General features: G+C 46.4%; 1 protein-coding gene across 2 annotated transcripts in view; it reads right to left on the reverse strand.

The window, feature by feature from the left end:
- ZHX2 (zinc fingers and homeoboxes 2) overlaps positions 1–20,068 on the reverse strand; it is a 177,294-nt gene that overhangs the window by 23,761 nt on the left and 133,465 nt on the right. The window contains exon 3 of one of the 2 annotated variants that reach the window (XM_043879111.1): positions 4,744–4,856. The exons of the other annotated variant lie outside the window; for it this stretch is intronic. The gene's annotated coding sequence lies outside the window, so the exon portion shown is untranslated. The remainder of the gene's footprint in view (positions 1–4,743; positions 4,857–20,068) is intronic. 2 annotated transcript variants of the gene reach the window in all.

Raw genomic sequence — 20,068 nt, forward strand, 5'->3', positions numbered from 1 at the left:
TAGCAGCTATTGGCCACATGTGGCTCTTTAAATTTATATTAAAATTAAATAAAATTTAAACTCCGGTTTTCATTTGTACCAGCCATATGTCAAGTGCTCAGTAACAACACCTGGCTGGTGGCTATTGTATTAAGCAGTGTGGGACATTGCCCTTATTGAGGCACCTTCTACTGGGCGGTGCTGTTCTAGAATATAAGCTCCACAAAGGCAGGAACTCGTCACTGTGGTCTCCCTGGAGCCTAGACCTATACTCAGTCTGTAGTATGCTTTCCATAAAGATTGGTTGAATGTTAAAGTAACTGCAGGATGGCTACCCGTGGGAACTGCTACTGATGCAGATGCATGAAGTATGGGAAGATCTCTCATGGATGCTCAGTAATGAGTATGTGTGCACACAAGCATGCCTGCACTTGCAAGTAGGTGCATGCATGTTGCATGTGTTTGTGTGCATGCCCATGTGTCTATGCATGTGTGAAGGTATGTTGAGTGTACACCAGGGTTTATGTGATGGAGGAAATCTTTATGGGAAAGGAGGTACCCAGTTCTGCAGGGGGTATCACTGATACAGCAGAATGTGGCCAAATTTGCACCCACTAGCCAAGAGGCTTGGGTCTTTGAATTATGAATTTTAAAAGAGAGGGAGCAAAAGGAGACTTTTCTGCTGCAAAACAAAGAAATGAGGCAGAAATATGTTCAGGGGAGAGAAGAGACTTTTTTTTCACAGAAACTCCTCATATCTAGAATTATTTAAATCTGTTGACAAGTGAGGCCAAGAAATGAGCCAAATAGTGGTGAAATATCCTAAAAGCTTTTTGATGTTCTAAAAACTGTGGTTCAAAATAGACGATATCTTCTAAAATGTATTTGGCAACCAGGGATCCAAACCACAGCAGATTAAAAAGAAGGAAAGATGAAGAAAGGAAAGAGAGGGGTGGGGAGGGCTCATAAAACAGTGAGTCTTTGAAGCATTCCTCTCCCAGGGTTCTCCCCGTGGAGCTGCAAGAACCACTGCCCTTGGAAGAGTAATCTGGGCACAACAAGGGGGAGAGTGTCTGCAGAGCGGTAGAGAGTTGGCGTCTGTCTTTCTGAAAGTCTGTGAGCCACCAGTGAGAGGTCAGGACTAGTGCCATGAGGCCAGCCACTCGCCAGCATGAGGGCTGCGTATTTCTGGCCAGGTTTTCAGGTTCAGGTGTGCACTGGCCTAAGTTAGCAAAAAAGAATGAATGCGTGCAGGCATGCATGCGTATTTATTTTTTTAGGACAGATGGGGTGCTGTGTTCCCCCGACCCCTTGTGAGCCCAAAGTGGAGAAGTTACAACCTTCCGCCAACCTGTTATCCTCTTCCTCACTATCTGGTCCGCCATGCCCATCGGTTTGCCTTATGAGTCTGTGTGAATGCCCACGGGCTTTCATCTCTGGGGACCGTCTTCCAACTCTGCCTTCTGTGCTGTTATCAAGTCTCTCAGGTTGGGTTGTGTCTTACTCCCCACTGGATAGTGTGTTATTGTATCAAGTGTTCTTATCAGGTCTGCCTTTAGTTTCTTTTACGCTTTATTTTATCCATTTGGAGTAGTAGTTATTAACTACAGGACAGAAACAAAATAACAATCTATAGACTACATGTGAGCTATAAAAACTGTTGATACAATGAACACTGTGTATCATCACCCAATATAGGGAAAAAAGATTACAAATACCTTTGAAGTTCCTTCTTTGCCTGTATCACTTCCCATCCCCCTCTCTTCCCTCCTAGGGGTGAAAACTATCCTGAATTTTATGTTAATCATTCTGCAGCATTTGTTTACAATTTCTCCACATGCTTGTGTCTTTTAAAAAATTTTTGGCTGCACCTCGCAACATGTGGGACCTCAGTTCCTCGAGCAGGGATTAAACCTGTGCTCCCTGCATTGGAAGGCAGAATCTCAACTGCTGGACTGCCAGCAAAGCCCAGCTTGTGTCTTTAAATTGTAATATACGGCTAACACTTTCATCAGTAATGTATGAGCTTAATAAGGAACAATTTACATATCCTAAAATCCACCTATTGTGATGGTATGGTTCAATGATTTTTGGGGGTAAATTTGTAAGGTTGTACAACCATCACCACTCTCATTTTAGAATATTTCCCCTCTCTCCAAAAAAGATTCCTAGGGCCCTTTTGCTGTCATGAAAAAAAAAAAACAAAACAAAAACACTCTAGTTGCTATGAAATGTATCTCATTGTGGTTTTAATTTTAATTTCCTAATGAATATTGATATTAAGCATTTTTCATGTCAGTGACTATTCATCTGTCTTCTTTTGTGCAATGTCTTTTCAAGTCTTTGGCCCGTTTTTAAAGTTGCGTTACTTGTCTTTTTATTATTGATTAGTAGGATTCCTTATAGATTCTGTATATGAGTCCCTGGTTAGAGATATGTATCATGGGTGGGATAATTTGAGAGAATAGCACTGAAACATGTATATTATCATATGTGAAACAGATCGCCAGTCCAGGTTTGATGCATGAGACAGGGTGCTCAGGGCTGGTGCACTGGGATGACCCTGAGGGATGGGATGGGGATGGAGGTGGGAAGGGGGTTCAGGATGGGGGACACATGTACATCCATGGCTGATTCAGGTCAATGTATGGCAAAAACCACTACAATACTGTAAAGTAATTAGCTTCCAATTAAAATAAATAAATTAATTTAAAAAAGAAAAGAATTCCACAATGCCCAAAGAGCAAATCTCTCAAACTGTCTTTCAAGGATCTTTAAAATGTAGTGTGCAGAGGGAGGTGGGGGGGTGTTCAGGAAGATGGGGAACACATATATACCTGTGGCCGATTCATGTTGATGTATGGCAAAACCATCACAATACTGTAGTTATTCTCCAATTAAAATAAAGTAATTTTTAAAATGTGGGGGAAAAAAAAAAAGACTGCTGAGAGAAGTTAAAAGTGAAAGTCGCTCAGTCATGTCTGACTCTTTGCAACCTCATGGGCTATACAGTTCATGGAATTCTCCAGGCCAGAATACTGGATTGGGAAGCTGTTTTCTTCTTAAGGGGATCTTCCCAACCTCGGGATTGAACCTAGGTCTCCCGTGTTGCAGGCAGATTCTTTACCAGCTGAGCCATCAGGGAGGGAAATTAAAGATCTAAATAAATGTAAAGACATGCAGTGTTCATGGATTGGACAATTTGATGTTATTAAGGTATCCGCTCTCTGTAAATTTATCTATAGCTCACAATCCTAAATTCCAAGAGCAGTTTTGAAGAAACTGATGAGTTGACTGTAAAACATATGACAATTCAAGGTACCTAGAAGAACCTTTTGGTACTGAAAAAGAACAAAAAAAAGAACAAAAAGGTACCTAGAAGTGCCTTTTGGTACTGAAAAAGAACAAAGTTGGGGGCTATAAACTAATTTCAAGACTTCCTATTAAGCAACAGTAATCAATTCAGTATGGTTTTGATACAAGAATAAACTATTAGGTGAATACAGCAGAATAGGACATAAAAAAAATCCACATTTATGGTCAGTTAATTTTTGAACAAGTCAGTTCCATAGGAGAAAGTCTTTTTTTTTTAAATGCTGAGAGCATAACTGAATATCCATATGAAAAAGAAAAGAATTCAACTCCTACCTCACAGTATATGCAAAAAATGAGTTAACAATAGATCAGAGACCTAAATACAGTGCTAGAACCATGAGACTTCCAGAGAAAACATAAGATGACATCTTTGAGACTTGGGTAGATAAAATGTGAGACAACAAAAAATATATACTTAAAAGTGTTTGCTTCCTGCTCAGAGTTCCTAAATTCCTTGGAATTTCCTGGGCCATAGGAATGTCTTTTGTTCTAATGAGGTGACTCTTGATGGACTGCTGGATGGGAGCTGGTCACCCAAAAGACAAAGCCATGATCAGAAGCATAGAACTTTTGGTCCAACTCACATTCTCTGGACAGAGTCTGGAAGCTGAGTTAGTGATTGGTCATACCTACTTGATGAAGCCTTTATAACAATCCTAAAAGTACAAGATTGTGGCGTTTTCTGGGTTGATGAACATATGGAGGCGCCAGAGGAGTGATGCTGGGAGGAACATGGAAGTTTGAGCCCCTTCCCACATTCCCTGCTCTGTGTCTCTCTTCCATCTGGCTGTTCCTAAGTTGTATTTATATATATATATATATATATAAAACAAACCAGTAATCTAGTAAGTAAACTGTTTTCCTGAACTGCTCTAGCAAATTAATTCATTAAAATTAATTAAAGAAGGAGGTCATGGAAACTTCCAGTTGATAGAGTCATCAGAAGCACAGGGGACAACCTGGACTTCCGACTGGCATCTAAAGTTGGGCAGGGAAGTCCTGGAGGACTGAATCCTCACCCTGTAGAACCTGGCATTATCTCCAGGTAGACAGTGTCAGAACTGAGTTAAATTATAGGACACCAACTGATGTCACAGAGAATTACTTGGCGGGGGTGGGGGTGGGGGTGGGAGGTGGCTCACACATTTGTTAACCAGAGGTGTCAGAAGTACTGTCTTCCGTGTGAGCATCATAAGAGAAGAATTAACAAGTCAAATGAACCAAAATTTCTGCTTAGCATGCGTATTTAAAATGCACATCAAAACTCCAACACAGTCCCTTCTGTGGTGGGTGCTGAGTATGACAACAGACTGGCTCCATGCCACGGGCCTTGCTCTGGACCAGCTTCCCAGCGGATCTGAACTGGGCACAGGCGAGTTGTATACCAACCTGCAAAGACTCCAAAGCAGCACTGAGTGGTCCCCGGGGTTGGCAGGGGGAGCCTCAGAGGCAACTGCTGCCCTTGGAGGGGTGACCCAAGCAGATCAAAACATCTTAAGATCCTGGAGCCCAGAAGGAGAGGAGAGGTGAGAAGTGGCCTTCCTCTGGGACTTCTCCATCGTGCCTCTTTCTGTCTTGAATCCCACCCCTCACATGACTGCTAAGAGCATCACACATGCCTGTTACATGGAAGGGGAGCCCTACCACCGAGGACAGACTCCTGCCTCCTCTGTCTGTTTTTGCCATTGACTGGATTTTCCTTTTCTCCACCGTGGCATTTATCACACCCCACAAGGAAACCCAACAGCAAGTGAGAGACGACACCACCTTGAAATAGATAAGATGTAAGGAAAATGGCCGGCCTGTGTAGACAGTTACGGAGAACTCGCTTCTGGCTGTCTATGCAGGGCTCTCCCTTCACCGCTCAGAGCTTCTTCCATCATCATCTTTCTGTTGCGAGGGGAGTGCAATTTGATTAGAGCCCTGTTAACTGAGTATGGGTTTGGACTAGAACCTTGTGGATATGGAGCATACAATGATGAAGAAACCATGGGTTCTTGTCCTCAAGGAGTTCACAGCTGGTGTAGTAGTCAGCTCAGGCTGCCATGACAAATTACACAGATAGTAGGGCTTAAACCACAGAAGTTGATTTCTCTTGGTTCTGGAGGCTGGAAGTCCAGGACCAAGGTGTCTGCAGAGTTACTGTCTTCTGAAGCCTCTCCCCTTGGTTGCAGATGGCCCGCTTCTCGCTGTCCCCTCCCACGGTCTCCCTTCCACGTGCACCTGTCTCCTAATCTCCTCTTCTTATGAAGACACCAGTCAGATTGGACTATGGCCCCCACTGCGGACTTCATTTAAGGTGACTTAAGTGAGCCTGCTGGGCTACAGTCCATGGGGTTGCAAAGAATCAGACATGACTGAACACACACACACACTCCCCTTTAAAAAACCTATCTCCAAACATAGCCACATTCTGAAGGTTTGGATTCCAACATATGAATCTGGGGATGGGGAATAATTCAGCTCTTCCCAACTTAGCAGGGCAGGGCCGTCTGAACACCCCTCGATGGCACACAATGACTTATGTATGCAGTCGTCGCATCCTGCCCAAGAGCCTACGTCAGGCACTGTGGGTGCCGAGGATGCAGGAGCGAGCAGACAGGAGTCTCTGCTCTTGAGGAGCTCACGTTCATGAAATGAGCGGGCAGAAGCTGACGCTGAAAAGCATGATGGAGAAAAGTCAGGCAGCGAAGATGGGGGCGGCGGGGAGTGGGGAGGTCTGAGATTTTTAAATTTTACTTTGTTGGAGTATAGTTGATTTACAATGCTACTTTACATATATATATATACATATACACACACACACACACATATATATATATATATATATATATACACACACATACATTCTTTTTCACATTCTTTTCCATTATGGTTTGTCACAGGATATTGAATATAGTTCTGTGCTATATTGTATATCCCTGTGTGATACAGTAAGACCTTGCTGTTATCCATTCTATATTATAATTTGCATCTGCTAATCCAATACTCCTAATTCACTCCTCCCTTAACCCCCTCTCCCTTGGCACAAACCAGTCTGTTCTCTATGTCCCTGATTATGTTTTTGTCTCATAGATAAGTTCATTTGTGTCATATTTTAGATTTCACATATAAGTGATATCATAGGGTATTTGTCTTTCTCTTTTGACTTACATCACTCAGTATGACAATCTCTAGGTCTGTCCATGTTGCTGCAAATGGCATTATTTCATTCTTTTTTTGTTTGGCTGGGTAGAAATCCAATGTATATAGGCACCACATCTTTATTCATCTGTTGGTGGACATTTACATTGTTTCCAAGTCTTGGTATTATAAATAGTGCTGCTATGAACACTGGGGTGCATATATCTTTTCATAGTTTTCTTCAGCTATACGCCCAGGAGTGGGGTTGCTGGATTATATGGGAACTATATTTTTAGCTTTGTGAGGAATCACCACACTTTCCACAGTGGCTGCACTAGTATAGGAAGGTTCCTGTTTTTTTATACCCTCTCCAATATTTGTTGTCTGTATACTTTTTAATGATTCTGGCCGGTGTGAAGTGATATCTCATTGTAGTTTTGATTTGCATTTCTAATTAATGATGTTGAACATCTTTTCATGTGCCTGATGTCCATCTGTATGTCTTTTTTGAAGAAATGTCTATATAGGTTTTCTTCCCATGTTTTGGTTAGTTTTGTTTTCTTGATATTTAGTTGTATGAGTTGTTCGTATATTTTGGAAATTAAGCCTTTGCTGGTGGCATCACTTGGAAATGTTTTCTCCCATTCTGCAGGTATCTTTTCATTTTATAGTTTCTTCTGCTGTGCAAAAACTTACAAGTTTGATTAGGTCCCATTTGTTTAGTTTTTCTTTTATTTCTGTTGCCTTGGGAATCTGAGGCAGGGCTCCAAAGGCAGAGTTGGATCCTGCCAGGCACAGAGAAGGGTAATGATTCTGATCAGAGGAACACAGTACTCCCAAGCAGAGGATGCAGTCAGAAGAAGGAAACATCAGAGGAATGAAAAGGACTGAAACTAAAGGGCAGGTGTGATGGCAGCCTCGAGGCACCTGATAAGTCAGCTTCGGCAAAATTGTGAATGGCATGCTGCCATTGAATGCCATGCTGAACAGGCGGGGTTTCATTCTGCTGGTGAAGGAGTGGTGAGGCCTTTTAGGCAGGATCATGGAAGCAGCAGGGGCTGGGAGATAAGTTTGAGGGGTGGGGATGGCAGGGAAACATTAATGAGGGTAGGCACATTAATGAGGGTAAGAACCCCCAGGCTAAGCATCAGGCATCATCTTTACTAGCCCAAGTTCAATAGTCAGAGTAAAGTCTGCTAAGAGACACCCCTTCCTCCAGCCTTTAAGCTTGTTCCTTACGTAGATGTTGAGGGCTCCTTACTTTCTGTCCGGACTTTCTCCCACTCATTTTGGACTTCCTTCTCCACCAAGGAGTGGCTGGATGATTTGGGTTTAAATATGGCACAATGGATTCTCCCTTAATCATTTTCTCGATAACAATGATGGTGAACATTCACTGAAGGCTTAGTATGAGCCGAGTGCTGTGTGTTTCATTTCTCTGGAACCCTGTGTAGACACTGAAGCTCAGAGAGGTTAAGGGGAGTGGCCATAATCACACAGCCTAGAGCAGCAGAGTTGGGATACAGCTCTTTGCGTGCAGACAAATCACCTGGAGATCTTGTTAAAATACAGATTCAGGAAGTCTGGGGCGGGACTGACACTCTGCCTTGCTAACAAGCTCCCAGGTAAGGCTGACACTGCATGTGTGGAACCTGGAGCAGAAGGCTCTGTCAGCCTCTCCAGGTGAGCACCTTCCCACTGGCACCCCCTCGGTCTCCCTCCTCCCCATCACCCTGCTCATTTCCAGACACAGGGAATTAGTATTTCCTGACCTTTCCCTATGAGTGACCTGGGGCCCTCAGGGGAGGAAAAATGGGTCATACTGTCAGATCAGTCCCTGGAAACTCTTTGCAAGGTGGCTGGCATGCAGCCTAGCCGTCAGATGAGGGAAATGTCCAGGCCTTGAGCTCCCTAGGGGAGGCACTGGGGCAGGTGAAGAGTCAGGCCACAGAGGTCTCCAGCCCGAGGTGAGTGGAGGAGCCTGGGCCTTTCAGGGAGGACACACGTGCCGCTCTCAAGGAATCACACCTTCGGGCTCTGGCAGGACGCCACTTCTTATTTCAGAACTTTCACCAGGGCTGTCAGAGGAAATTACAGGACTGTCTCTGAGCTTTCAAAGGAAGCATCTTGTCAGGACATCAAAGCCCAGAAGGATGCTTTTAGCTTTGCTGGGTCTTCTGACAGAGCTGTTAGCAGCTTCCACTGCAGTTCATCAAGGGTAAATCTTTTGTGTCTGTGTGTGTGATTGTTCCTTTATGTCTTAAAGTCACAACACTCTCCTTGCAGCACCGCACCCCAGGAGAAGGAAATCTGATGGGAATGTATGTTGTGGTGGTGATGGTGGTGGGGGGTGGGGGCGCGTGGGTGGAGAAAGGAATGGGATGCTGGGATCTTGGGTTTTGCTCTAAGCTCCCAGCTCCCTCCTCATCTGTCTCCATCCTTGCCTCCATTTGTCTCATCTGTTAAACGGGAGAGGCTTTTGAAATGTCACTGGTGACCCTAGGTTAATTCTTGACCTTTACTGATTTCTCCCCAGCTTAACTTTAAATCTAAACTTGAATTCTGGGTGTGGGCCTATGGGGTGGCTCCCTAACCATCAGATACCATCTGGGGTGCTTTGTCCAGAGCCCCAGTCCAGACTTATTAAACTCAAGCATCCAGGAGAAGGCCCAAGAATCTGCATTTCTAGCAATCAGCCAGGTTTGATGGCATCAGTGGCCTCTCCTGATTCAGAAGTGGTTGGGCCCAAGCCAACCCTGCACTGTGAAGATGGGAAATGTTCCTTGCTGTGTTCTGTGCTGGACTAGCATGAATTAGCAAGCTCCCCTGGGAAATGACAGTTTGGAGGACAACACAAAAATAGGGGAAGAATTGTAGAAAGTAATGATGCTGGAAGAGAAAAGGATGCTGGCACTGGATAATGGAGTGTAAGACATCCTTAGAATCAACAGCGTGGGCAGTAGCAGAGTCGTGGCTGGAGAGGTGAGTTTTAAGGAGCTACTTCCCATTAGCTGTGTTTGTGCTTAACTTTTATTGTTCAGTTTCTCTCTTTTTTTTTTTTAAAGAAGGGTTTGCTGATCTGGTTAAGTGTAGGTGGATAACGTAGTAACAAGATGCCATTTACATGTAAAATCTTCATTATTCCCACAACATCAATAGACAGTAATGCTCTCCATTTCACAGATGAGGAAACTGAGGCTCAGAGAGGTTAGCTTGCTGGCTGAGGAGGGTGGAGCCCAGATCACCCTTGGCTCTGCACTCATTGCTGGGTCCCAGTAACACACAGCTGCTAATGGTTAGTTATTATATTTCCTGACACTGAGTCTATAAATGAGGTTTCTCACAAGTTTCGAGTGGATCTTCCCCACTGGGGGTGTTCAAAGGAGTAAGATTTTTGATTGAATTGTAATGTCTTTCTCAACTCGCTACACTGAGACACTGTCTTATAGGAAGAAGGGCCTGCAAGGTCTCCTGCAGCCAAAATATTTCCATGGATGAAATGAAGCTCCTGAAATGAAACAGTGACATTAGAGAGGAGACCCAGTGTGTTCAGGGCGGTAAGGCTGTAGACAAAATCGTGACATGAGCGTCACCATGTCTTTGGGTGATGCTGAGAGGAGGCTGGTGTCCTACTAGCAGTGGTAGGAGTGGGGACTCGAGGCGGGGGAGTGAGTCTTCAGAGACAAAGAAGCCAGATCCATTATCAGCCCCGTGTGAGCCTGGGGCCCAGACTTTACTTGTTACTCAAAGCAATGAATTTCCAAGCTCAGACTCCCTCGGCTCTTCACTAGGTGAGGGGAAGGGGCCACGGGCTGGAACCAGGCTTCTGATTTGAATCCTGGTTCTGCCACTTACTCATAGGAGTCTGCCCTGCTCTGGCCACAGCCGGGATGCCCACCGCCCAAGGCCCCAAACCCACAGGCGGCCTGGATAATGCCAACTGCAGCACGCTCATTTCCCTTGGCCAACCTCAGTTCTGCAACTGTGAAATGGGTGAACTTCCACCTCCACCGCAGATTGGACTGAAAGAGACCCTTTAACGCTGACTCTGTCTGGGTACCTAGAAGGGTGACTTTAGCCAGTGAGCTAGCTTTAATCGCTTCCATCAGTGGTGAGGGACTTGGCAGAGTGAGGTTCACAGGTACCCTTCTGCCCCTGCCCCTCCCTCGGTTGCCCCCTCAGGGCATTCTTTCCCCTACAGCTCCTCTCAGCTGCCAACCCCCGTGCCAGGGGTTGTGTGTTTACACCAGTTCACCTCACCTGAGTCATGCTGCTGCATCATCTCTTTACTCATCTTTTGTTCACGCAGATAGAAATTTCTATGGCAACTGTGCAGTCTTTTTAGTTCTCCCAACTTTGCCTGTGTGAGAAGATTTTGCTTTCTATCTTGCCGAGAAGATCATGATCACTTTCTTCCCCATCTCCACACTCATCTCTCTTCTCTCTACCTCAGAGTGGGTAGCGGGTCTCCCTGTTATAAGGTAACACCTCCAGCTGACCCCCAGGCCTGCCGTCTGCTCCCCAGGGACTCCAGCCTAGCACTCATTGGCACCCTCCACTCTTATCTCCCTTCACTGGATCCCCTCCCTTTGGGTTATGATCACTTCAGCTTGCCATTTCCCTAAAAAAGTAGACAAAGCAAGACAAATGTGGTAAGCAACAGCAAAGTTCTCAAAGGTGCTCAATTCCACCATCACCTACCCAGTATTATGCTAACTCTTGCTTCCTGGGGCAGAGAGACTCCCCAGTGCAAGAGACTGGCTTTCTGGGTCTGGGGCCACCACTGATTGGTGTGTGGGTCTGGACAAGTCACACCATTCCTCTGAAGCCTCAGCCTTTCTATCTAATCTGGGGATGAAAATGGTACCCATGTCGAAGGGTGATGAGGGTACCCAGTGAGAGTGAGCAGTCGGGGGAGAAGAAAGAAATACAGGATGAGATGGTTTGATGGCATCACCGACTCAATGGACATGAGTTTGAGCAAACTCCCGCAAATAGTGAAGGACAGGGAAGCCTGGTGTGCTGCAGTCCATGAGGTCAGAGAGAGTCAGACACGACTGAGTGACTGAATAACAACAACAAAGTCTGTGCACAGTGTTTGCCTCTGTGTCTCCAATATGATGAGCTCTGAGCTTGCGACTCAGGGAAGGTACCTGTTGTTAATATCATGTAACTATCAAAAAAAAGTCTCAAAGGAAGTTTGAGATGACTGCAGCTTATCCCTCCTGTTACTGCCCTGTTCATCCCTCACCTCTGCACATTCCGTCCTCCTTGCTCTGTCAATGCTTTTCTTTTAAAACACCAAATATATCCCACATCACTGACTCTGTGGGGCAAACCGCCTTCCTCACATTGCCTCCCTTTGGCTCTCCTGGGTGGTGCCCTTGGATCTCCTCCCAGCAGCTCCTGCTTTGCTGCTTTTTCCATTTTCCACTGTCACCTCCATGCCCTGGGCTCCTCCTCATCCCTCTCCTCTCCATCCTCTTTGGTGTGATCTCATCCATCCCAGAGCTCCACACTCACCCTTGCAGACAGACATCTAGGAACCCAGCCTTTCTAGCCCCTCTCCTCGCTGCGGAGCCTCAGACCTCCCTTCCCCACCTCTGGCTGACAGCAAGGATGAAAACCCAGACTTGTAACCAGCCACTGTCCACTGAAACTTGATTTTTTAAACAAGCTAAGATGATTCATGAAAACCAAGAAAAATAATACATGAATTCAAAAAAGTGGATGACCCAGTCCCATTCGGTTGGAAACAGACTGCTCAGTTATCCCCATTTGGAAGGTGGATCTGAAGGGGAAATTTGGCAGAGGCTGGACTGAATGGTCTTAGAACCTCTTCCAAGTGTGGATTCTATGCATCTCTGATCATCACCTGGAGTCTCATGGGTGCTTCAGGATTGAACTCATCTAGCACCAAGCTCCTCACCAGTCTCCCAATTTGATCTTTTTGTAACACTCCTCATTCCAAATAAATGCATCATGATCTCAGTCATTCGAGTTAGAAACCCAGATTCCTTTTGCACCTCTACTCCCCTTCCCACCCCATGGCTGATCACGCACCAGGCCCTCCCAACTCTGCTTCCTTAATGGCTTCCCATCCTTCATTCCTCTGCTCCAGGAAGAGTCCTCCTCCTGGCTTCTCCCTGCAGCTGCAATGACTCCCTACATCATGGTCTGACCTTGGCTTCACCTGATTGTGCCAGGCAGTGCCTGGCTGTCCGGCATGCCTTCCTTACTCCGCTGACCGTGGCAGTCCACTTCTTTCTAGAGAAAGGCTCCCACCCACTCTTGGCCCCTGTGGATCCTCCAACGGTGGGCATGTGACTTGGTCCTGACCACTCACTGCATCACGTTCTTCAGCGAGAGTGAGTGATTAAGGGGTGGGCTCATGACCCAAGTGGAGCTGGTCGGAACCAGCTGAGTTGAGATGCAGAGTCATGATTGCATCCCTCTGCATGCTGCCATGCCTGGATCTGATGCACGCAGGGACCTTCCCACAAGCCAGTTTGCTGACGCCACTCTGATGGGACTTTATCTGGCACCTATAACTGAAAAGGTCCCAACAGATGCAGTTTCAGGCCAACCTCCTCACTGCCACCATTTCTTTCTTTTTTTTAAAAAAATATTTATTTGGCTGTGTTGGCTCTTAGTTGTGTTATGTGGGATCTTTCATTACGGCGTGTGGGTTCAGTAGTTGAGGTGTGTGGGTTTAGTTCCTCTGCAGCGTGCAGGATCTTACTTCTCTGAACAGGGATCAAACCCATGTCCGCTACACTGCAAGGTGAATTCTTAACCACTGGACCACCAGGGTAAGTCCCCACTCTTTCTAAGACAGCAATGCTGGGACTTCCCTGGCAGTCCAGTGGTTAAGACTTTGCCTTCCAACACAGGGGATATGGGTTTGATCCTTGGTGAGGGAGCTAAGACACCATATGCCTTGTGGCCAAAAAGCCAAAACATAAAACAAAAGCAATATTGTAATGAATTCAATAAAGATTAAAACAAAAATAAAACAGCAATCCTTAGCCTTCCCTGCCATGGCTGACATGCTGGGTGGCGTGCCCGTTTGCAACATGCTCTCATTCTTGTCATGGGGGCTCTCATTCTTGCCACACCATTTGCCTTCCCTTGAGAAAGAATCTCAGGATGTTAGTGGGAGTGACATTCACATAGTGCTAACCTTGAATCCTTGCTAATCGTACCACATCCCGAACGTCAATATTTATTTTTGGAAACAGATTTCTTGCTGTTGCCTACGTCACAATTGATGCCATGATTGAATGTCATGTTTCTAAACCTGAATCTGACCATGTCATCCTTACCTTCAGACCTCCCTGGGAGTATTCAGAGCTGGTTGTGAGAGGCGCTTTCTGCCACCCAATCCTACCTCAGTGCCCCATTCCTTCCTACAATATTTTAAAAGGGAAATACAGCAGAAGACTGATTTTTTGAAAGCAGAAACATGGGACCTCAGAAAAGAAAACACAGCTCAAGCATTCGTTCATTCATTCCTCCTTGAGTGCCTGCTCTATGCCAGATACTGCTTTGATAGGAAGGAAGGAAGACATAAGATTCCTGCTTTCAAGGTGCCCATGATCTAGGGAGGGGAAATCAGAAAACAAAGAACTTACAGATAGTGGTAAATTGCCTGGATTGGGAAGATCCCCTGGAAGAGGGCATGGCCACCCACTCCAGTATTCTTGCCTGGAGAATCTCCATGGATATAGGAGACTGGTGGGCTACAGTCCATGGGGTCACAAAGAGTCAAACTGAGTGACTAAGCCCAAGTACTCTACAAAAAGCTCTTAGAAATGATGTGACAGTGATTTAAGACCTACTTTCATTCTTTCCCTTTTTTTCTTTTTTTGGCTGTTCGATCCATGCAGCTTGTGGGATTTTAGTTCCCTGATCAGGGATTGAACCCTGGCCTTTGGCAGTGAGGGTGTGGAGTCCTAACCTGTGCCACCAGGGAATTCCCAAGACCTACGTTCAATTAGATATTCAGGGAAAGCCTCTTTGAGGAGAGGACATGTAAGCTGAGATCTTCATATCAAGCATGGATAACCTCAACACAATAACAAATATCAGTGAAAACTGAGGCAAAGACTCGCCGACTAACCACAGCATTCGATGTTCTCTGCAAAGTAATTTTCAAACTATTCTAATTTAAAAATCATATTCTCCCTCAAAATACTTCTTTTGGAAAGAACTTTAAAAGTTTTATTGAAAAGTACAACTTTTCACTTGCCAATATATGGTTTTGTAAATGGTAAAATGTTTTACTTTTCCCTACCTGGGACCATTCAGGGGTAGATGAACATGAGATGAGAGCTCCAAACATCTCCAAACAGGGGGAAGGAAAAGTCACCTGTGAGTCTAGAGAGATACTTTAATCCTAAGGAGTACCTTTTATAGACTGGATTAAAAAACAAAACTACAGCATTACAGTTTTTTAAAGTTAAAATGAAGCACTGTCTTGATGGCTTATAAATAAAGACTTTGCACCCAAATGCCATTCTTTGCTTCTAGCAAGAGAAGCTAAAGGAGAAAAACCAGAATCGACAAGTGTCACACGGCACTGGGGTTGAGAGGCTCTTAGAGGTGACCTGAGCCGGCCCCAAGGCAAGGCCAACCACTAGCTTTGGGAAGCGACAGGATGTGAGTGTGGTGAGAGGACCCTGAATCTCATGGCCTTTCTGACTGGGCAGGTAGGTGAAGTTTCTCCCAGAGGTGGTTGTGTTGGGGTGATGGGTTCTGCTGGGTGGCTATCTGTCCTCAAAGCCATGGTAGGATCAAGGTGTTTTGAGCTGAGCTGGTCCTAAAGACACCAGTTAAGCAGAGTGGGTAAGTCCACTAGCTTTGGAATTAGACCAGACTTGGATGGGAAATGAGGCTCCATACAACACTTACGACTGTAACGAATCATAAAGCAGAAATTAGTGTTGAAGAAAGCATATGACAAAGCAAGTTTAATTTGATCCCATGGAGGGGCTTGAAGTAGCTTATGACTGTAGATCCAAGCCAGGACAATTGGGAAATAGTCCCTGTGTCTGCCTGGGTTTCATATGGCAAATCTCTCACATTGTACCATCTTTACTCCCTCTTTCTTGGAGCAATAATCTTGTTAAAAAAACAAAACAAAACAACAACAAAAAACAAAGAAGGCAACAAGATTCAGACATATTTTGAAACAAAGTGGCTTCATTAGTTTTGCAGTTAATTCCTGGTACTATCATCATCTTCAAGACAGATGATCCTTTTTCTGGGTAGAAAGAATCCTAACAGCCACCTCCACATATAGGCACACACACCCACGAACACAGAAAACCAGGGCCGGGGAAAGAGTGATGCATTTCTGAAAGAGGAAAAAAAAATATCCCTGAGACAGAAAGAAAAAGGAATCAATTCTGGTTTTACGTGTCACATACATACATAAATAAGGCGGTATCAGGTGTTTAAGATGGGCCTACTCTGATTCATGATCCATCACATTCTGCTATCAAAACGTTTAGAGAGGCTGTGAGACCACAGGGATTTATCATATCGACAATTCCCGGTGTAACCTTTTCATTTCGCTCCTGTGGGTGATTTGTGCACACTTCATCTTCTCGAAGCTGGGAGAGAAGTGAGATTTTTCTGTTCCCCAGACACGGATCAGGGCGAGACAAGGCTTTTCAGCAGACGCTTAGATTCTGTCTGTCAGATTCCTTTCTCCATTCTGTCCCCGACCCCCTCCCTCCAGTTCATCCTTTGCATCCCCAAACCCAGAGCTTTCTCTTGAACCTCTTTCATCTCTACCTTGAAGAGACTTCCCTTCATCTCAAAGCCTGGAATAAAGGCTGAAGGTTTACTCATATTCTCTGATAGAATGTCCTTCACAAAGCCATTCATCCATGCCGGTTAGATCCCAGACAAAATCACACAGATTAAAGCCACATCCAGGGGCTGTATTTCTGCATCTCTTTGCCCAGGAGCCAAGGATATCATAGGCTGAATATGGTAGTCCTCAAAGATATCCAGGTCCTAAGCCCTAGAACCTGGGAATGTGACCTTCCATGGCAAAAGGGACTTTGATGAAGTGATTAAGGACAGTGAAGTGGAGAGATTATCCTAGATCATCTAAGTGGACCCTAAATATAATCACAAGTGTTCTTACAGAGGGAGGCAGAGAGAGATCTGACTACAGATGAGGAGAGGATGATGTGGGGATGGAAGCAGAGATTGGAGTGATACACTTTGAAGATGGAAGGAGGCACCACAAGCCAAGGAATGCAGGCAGCTACTAGACGCTGAAAAAGGCAAGGAGCCTGCAGAAGCAGAGTTGGATACGACTTAGCAGAAGCATTAGTCGCTCAGTCCTATCTGATGCTTTGAGACAAGGACTGTAGCCCGCCAGGCTCCTCTGTCCATGGGATTCTCCAGGCAGGAATGCTGGACTGGGTTGCCATGCCCTCCTCCAGGGGGTCTTCCTGACCCAGGGATTGAACTCAGGGCTCTTGCACTGCAGGCAGATTCTTCACCACTGAGCCACCAGGGAGAATCAGCAGAAGACTTAGCAAAGAGTCAGACACAACTTAGCAACTGAACAAGAACGACTGCAGAAGAAATCAGCCCTGCCAACACCTCGACTTTAGCCCTGCGGATCTGACTGTCGGCTTCTGACCTCTAGTGATGTTTTGTGGTCATTGGTTACAGCATCCATGGGACGACCCTGCAGTGGGCCAGCTGAGCTAGGTTTGTAGCCTGTGACTTTCCTGTCACTCCTGACCTCCCCTTTGGTGAGCTGCTCCATTTCCAGACAGAAGTTAGAGGCCCCCTCTTCCACTGGGGGGCCTGGGGAACGAGAAGCTGGCTGCTGCCTTGGGAATGAGTAATGAGCTGGAGACCACAGCCTGTGGGGCTCTGATCCACAAGGCCAGGATCTGCTACCTTCAGTTTCCATAAAATTGTCCCAGTTAGGACGATGTTCTCTGCTTCAGCTTCTGAAACGATCGCCTTTAGAGAAACACACGTGAGCGTGCACAGACTCACACCAGCACGGCCTGTTTGCTCTCCCTCCATATCAGGCTCCTGACCCCCCTTCCTCCGTTATCTTCCATGGCCCCCACCCTGACCCCAGTCCCATCACCTCTCGTCTGGGCCCCTGTGATCGCCTCCTCCTTGGTCGCCTAGCTAGTCCCATTCATGCCCTACCCTCCTCAACTCATCCTCCAGAAAGATCTTGTAAAATCACAAGTCACATCTGCCCACATACCCTGATGCTCAGCCTAAACCCCCAGGGCGATGACCTGAGAATCTTGGGACGGGGACCAAGCCTCAGTGTGTTTCAAAGCTCCCGGGTGATGCTGATGGAACTGCTCTAAGCGAGTGATGACAGGGTGCATGTTTGGCCTGCACCCTCAGCTGCACCCCATGTTCAGAACACTTGCTCCTGGAGGCAGAGGACCTCATCCCTACTGTGAGTGTGTTAAAGCCAAACTGTCGTGAAGGCGCCCCAACTGTATTTCCCTTCTCGCTTCCCAGGGCTGTGGGGAAGGTCACGTGAGATGACGGGCACAGAGGGGGCTACCTGCCTTCTCCCCTCCCCCTTCTGTCCCCTTTCTCTGCCCCTCCCTTCCCCCTCCCTCCCCCACATCCTGCCTTCTTGCGTTGCAAGGCCATGTAAGGGGGACCTCCCTGGTGGTCTAGTGGTTAAGAATCTGCCTAGCGATGGAGAGGACATGGGTTTGATCCCTGGTCTGAGAGGGTCCCTACATGTCTCGGAGCAACTAAGTTCGTGCACCACAACTACTGAAGTCTGTGCGCCTGGAGCCCACGCCCTGCAACACGAGAAGGCACCACAGACAGAAGCCTGCACACCGCAGCAGAGTAGCCCCTGCTCGCCGCAACTAGAGAAAGCCCGCGTGCAGAATCTAAGACCCAGCACAGGCAATACATTTAAAAAAATTAATTAATTTTTTTAAAAGGTCACATAAGGGATGGATGTCTTGTGGCAGGCCACTACACAATGGCAGGTTCCTCTCTGGCCCAAGGCACAAGCTTCAGCCCCTTCCCTGTGGCCAGCAGCACAGAGCTCCTACAGAAATACGCTTGGCTCCTGGGGGGGCCGGCACAGAGCCCCTTGCATGACTGCACCCCAACACAATTAAACAGCTTCAGCCAGGCAGGGTAAAAGCCAGTATTTCAGGGTAACTAGGGTCCACAGGCTGCAAACCTGAATCTGAGCTTGTCCAGCCCCACTCATTCTACAAATGGGGAAACTGAGGCTTAGAGAGGTACCCATGCTCCTTGAAGGGTACATGGACCGGGGAGGCTTTGGACAAGTGGCCTCTGGCAGCCACGGGCGAGGGCTGCCCCACCTGGACCTGGGACACCTCTGAGGTGAGGTGAGGACCAGCTTTGGGTTGAAAGGGTGAGGATTCTGGTTGGCTTTGCCGATGTGATGTCTTGGCTGAACAGACCAAGGACTGGGCAGGGGTGGGGGTGGGGGATGAGCAGGGGGGCCGCTTGCCCGCTCCCTCTCCTTCTCCCAGCACACAAGGCTGGCCATGTCCGGAGTTTCCCCACCCTCAACATGTCTGGGATGCAGAGGGAAAGTTGGAAGGCAGAGTCCCTTTTGGGATCACTACCATGGGCTTCCCTGGTAGCTCAGCTGGTAAGGAATCCGCCTGCAGTGCAGGAGACTCTGGTTCGATTCCTGGGTTGGGAAGATCCTGGGGAAGGGAACAGCTACCCACTCCAGTATTCTGACCTGGAGAATTTCATGGACCGTGTAGTCCATGGGGACAAAGAGTCAGACATGAGTGAGCGACTTTCACTTTCACCATGGAGGCAGAATTCTTACCAAGTCAGTCCTGGGTGGAGGGGCTCTAGAAAAGTATGATTTTTCTAAACAGTTAAAGCTTGGGAAAGAATCTGTAGGGTTCCCTACTCTTCCAGAAGTCCCCTTTCACATTTTCTGAGCAATTTTGCAAGCTGCTGCTCTTTGGTAGAAAATTACCAATCTGTGTGTGTCCCTTTTTGCCAACAGCCCAGCCCCTCCTCTTCGCATCAATGATAATAACAGTAACGATGCTGCTGGGAATCAACATCCTTCAGGTCCGGAACATGCATTACGGTTCACGGAACACTGGTACCTGTGTCATTGCTCAGGAGTTCTTAATTCTGAGGAGGCAGAGCCGAAATGCTATAGCCTCTATTCTCCCACGAGGCCCCTGGGGCTGAGATTTCCTTCAGTGATTGTCTCAGAACCTTCCTCACACCAGCTCTCTGCTGTTCCCTTCCTGTTGTGCCAACAGGTGGTACAGTGCTGAGCCAGTCTCCCGAATTGACGTTTGAACCCAACCCTGATCTTTCTCTTGCCTTTTTTTTTTTTTTGGTGGGATACAACATTAATTAATTATAGCCAACTCTGTGGCATCCATAGCTTCTTTGTTAGTTAGATCTTTATGGCAACTGCTGTACTCCATAAATCTGTGTGAGAAAGAGTGTGTGTTATGGGTATAAAGGACAGGAAACAATATACTTAGTGGATTTTTTTTCACATATGATGGGCCTGTTTTTGAGATTTCTTTTTGTCCTTTTCCAG

Source organism: Cervus elaphus, chromosome 21, assembly GCF_910594005.1.
Source record: "Cervus elaphus chromosome 21, mCerEla1.1, whole genome shotgun sequence".
Lineage (NCBI taxonomy): Eukaryota > Metazoa > Chordata > Mammalia > Artiodactyla > Cervidae > Cervus > Cervus elaphus.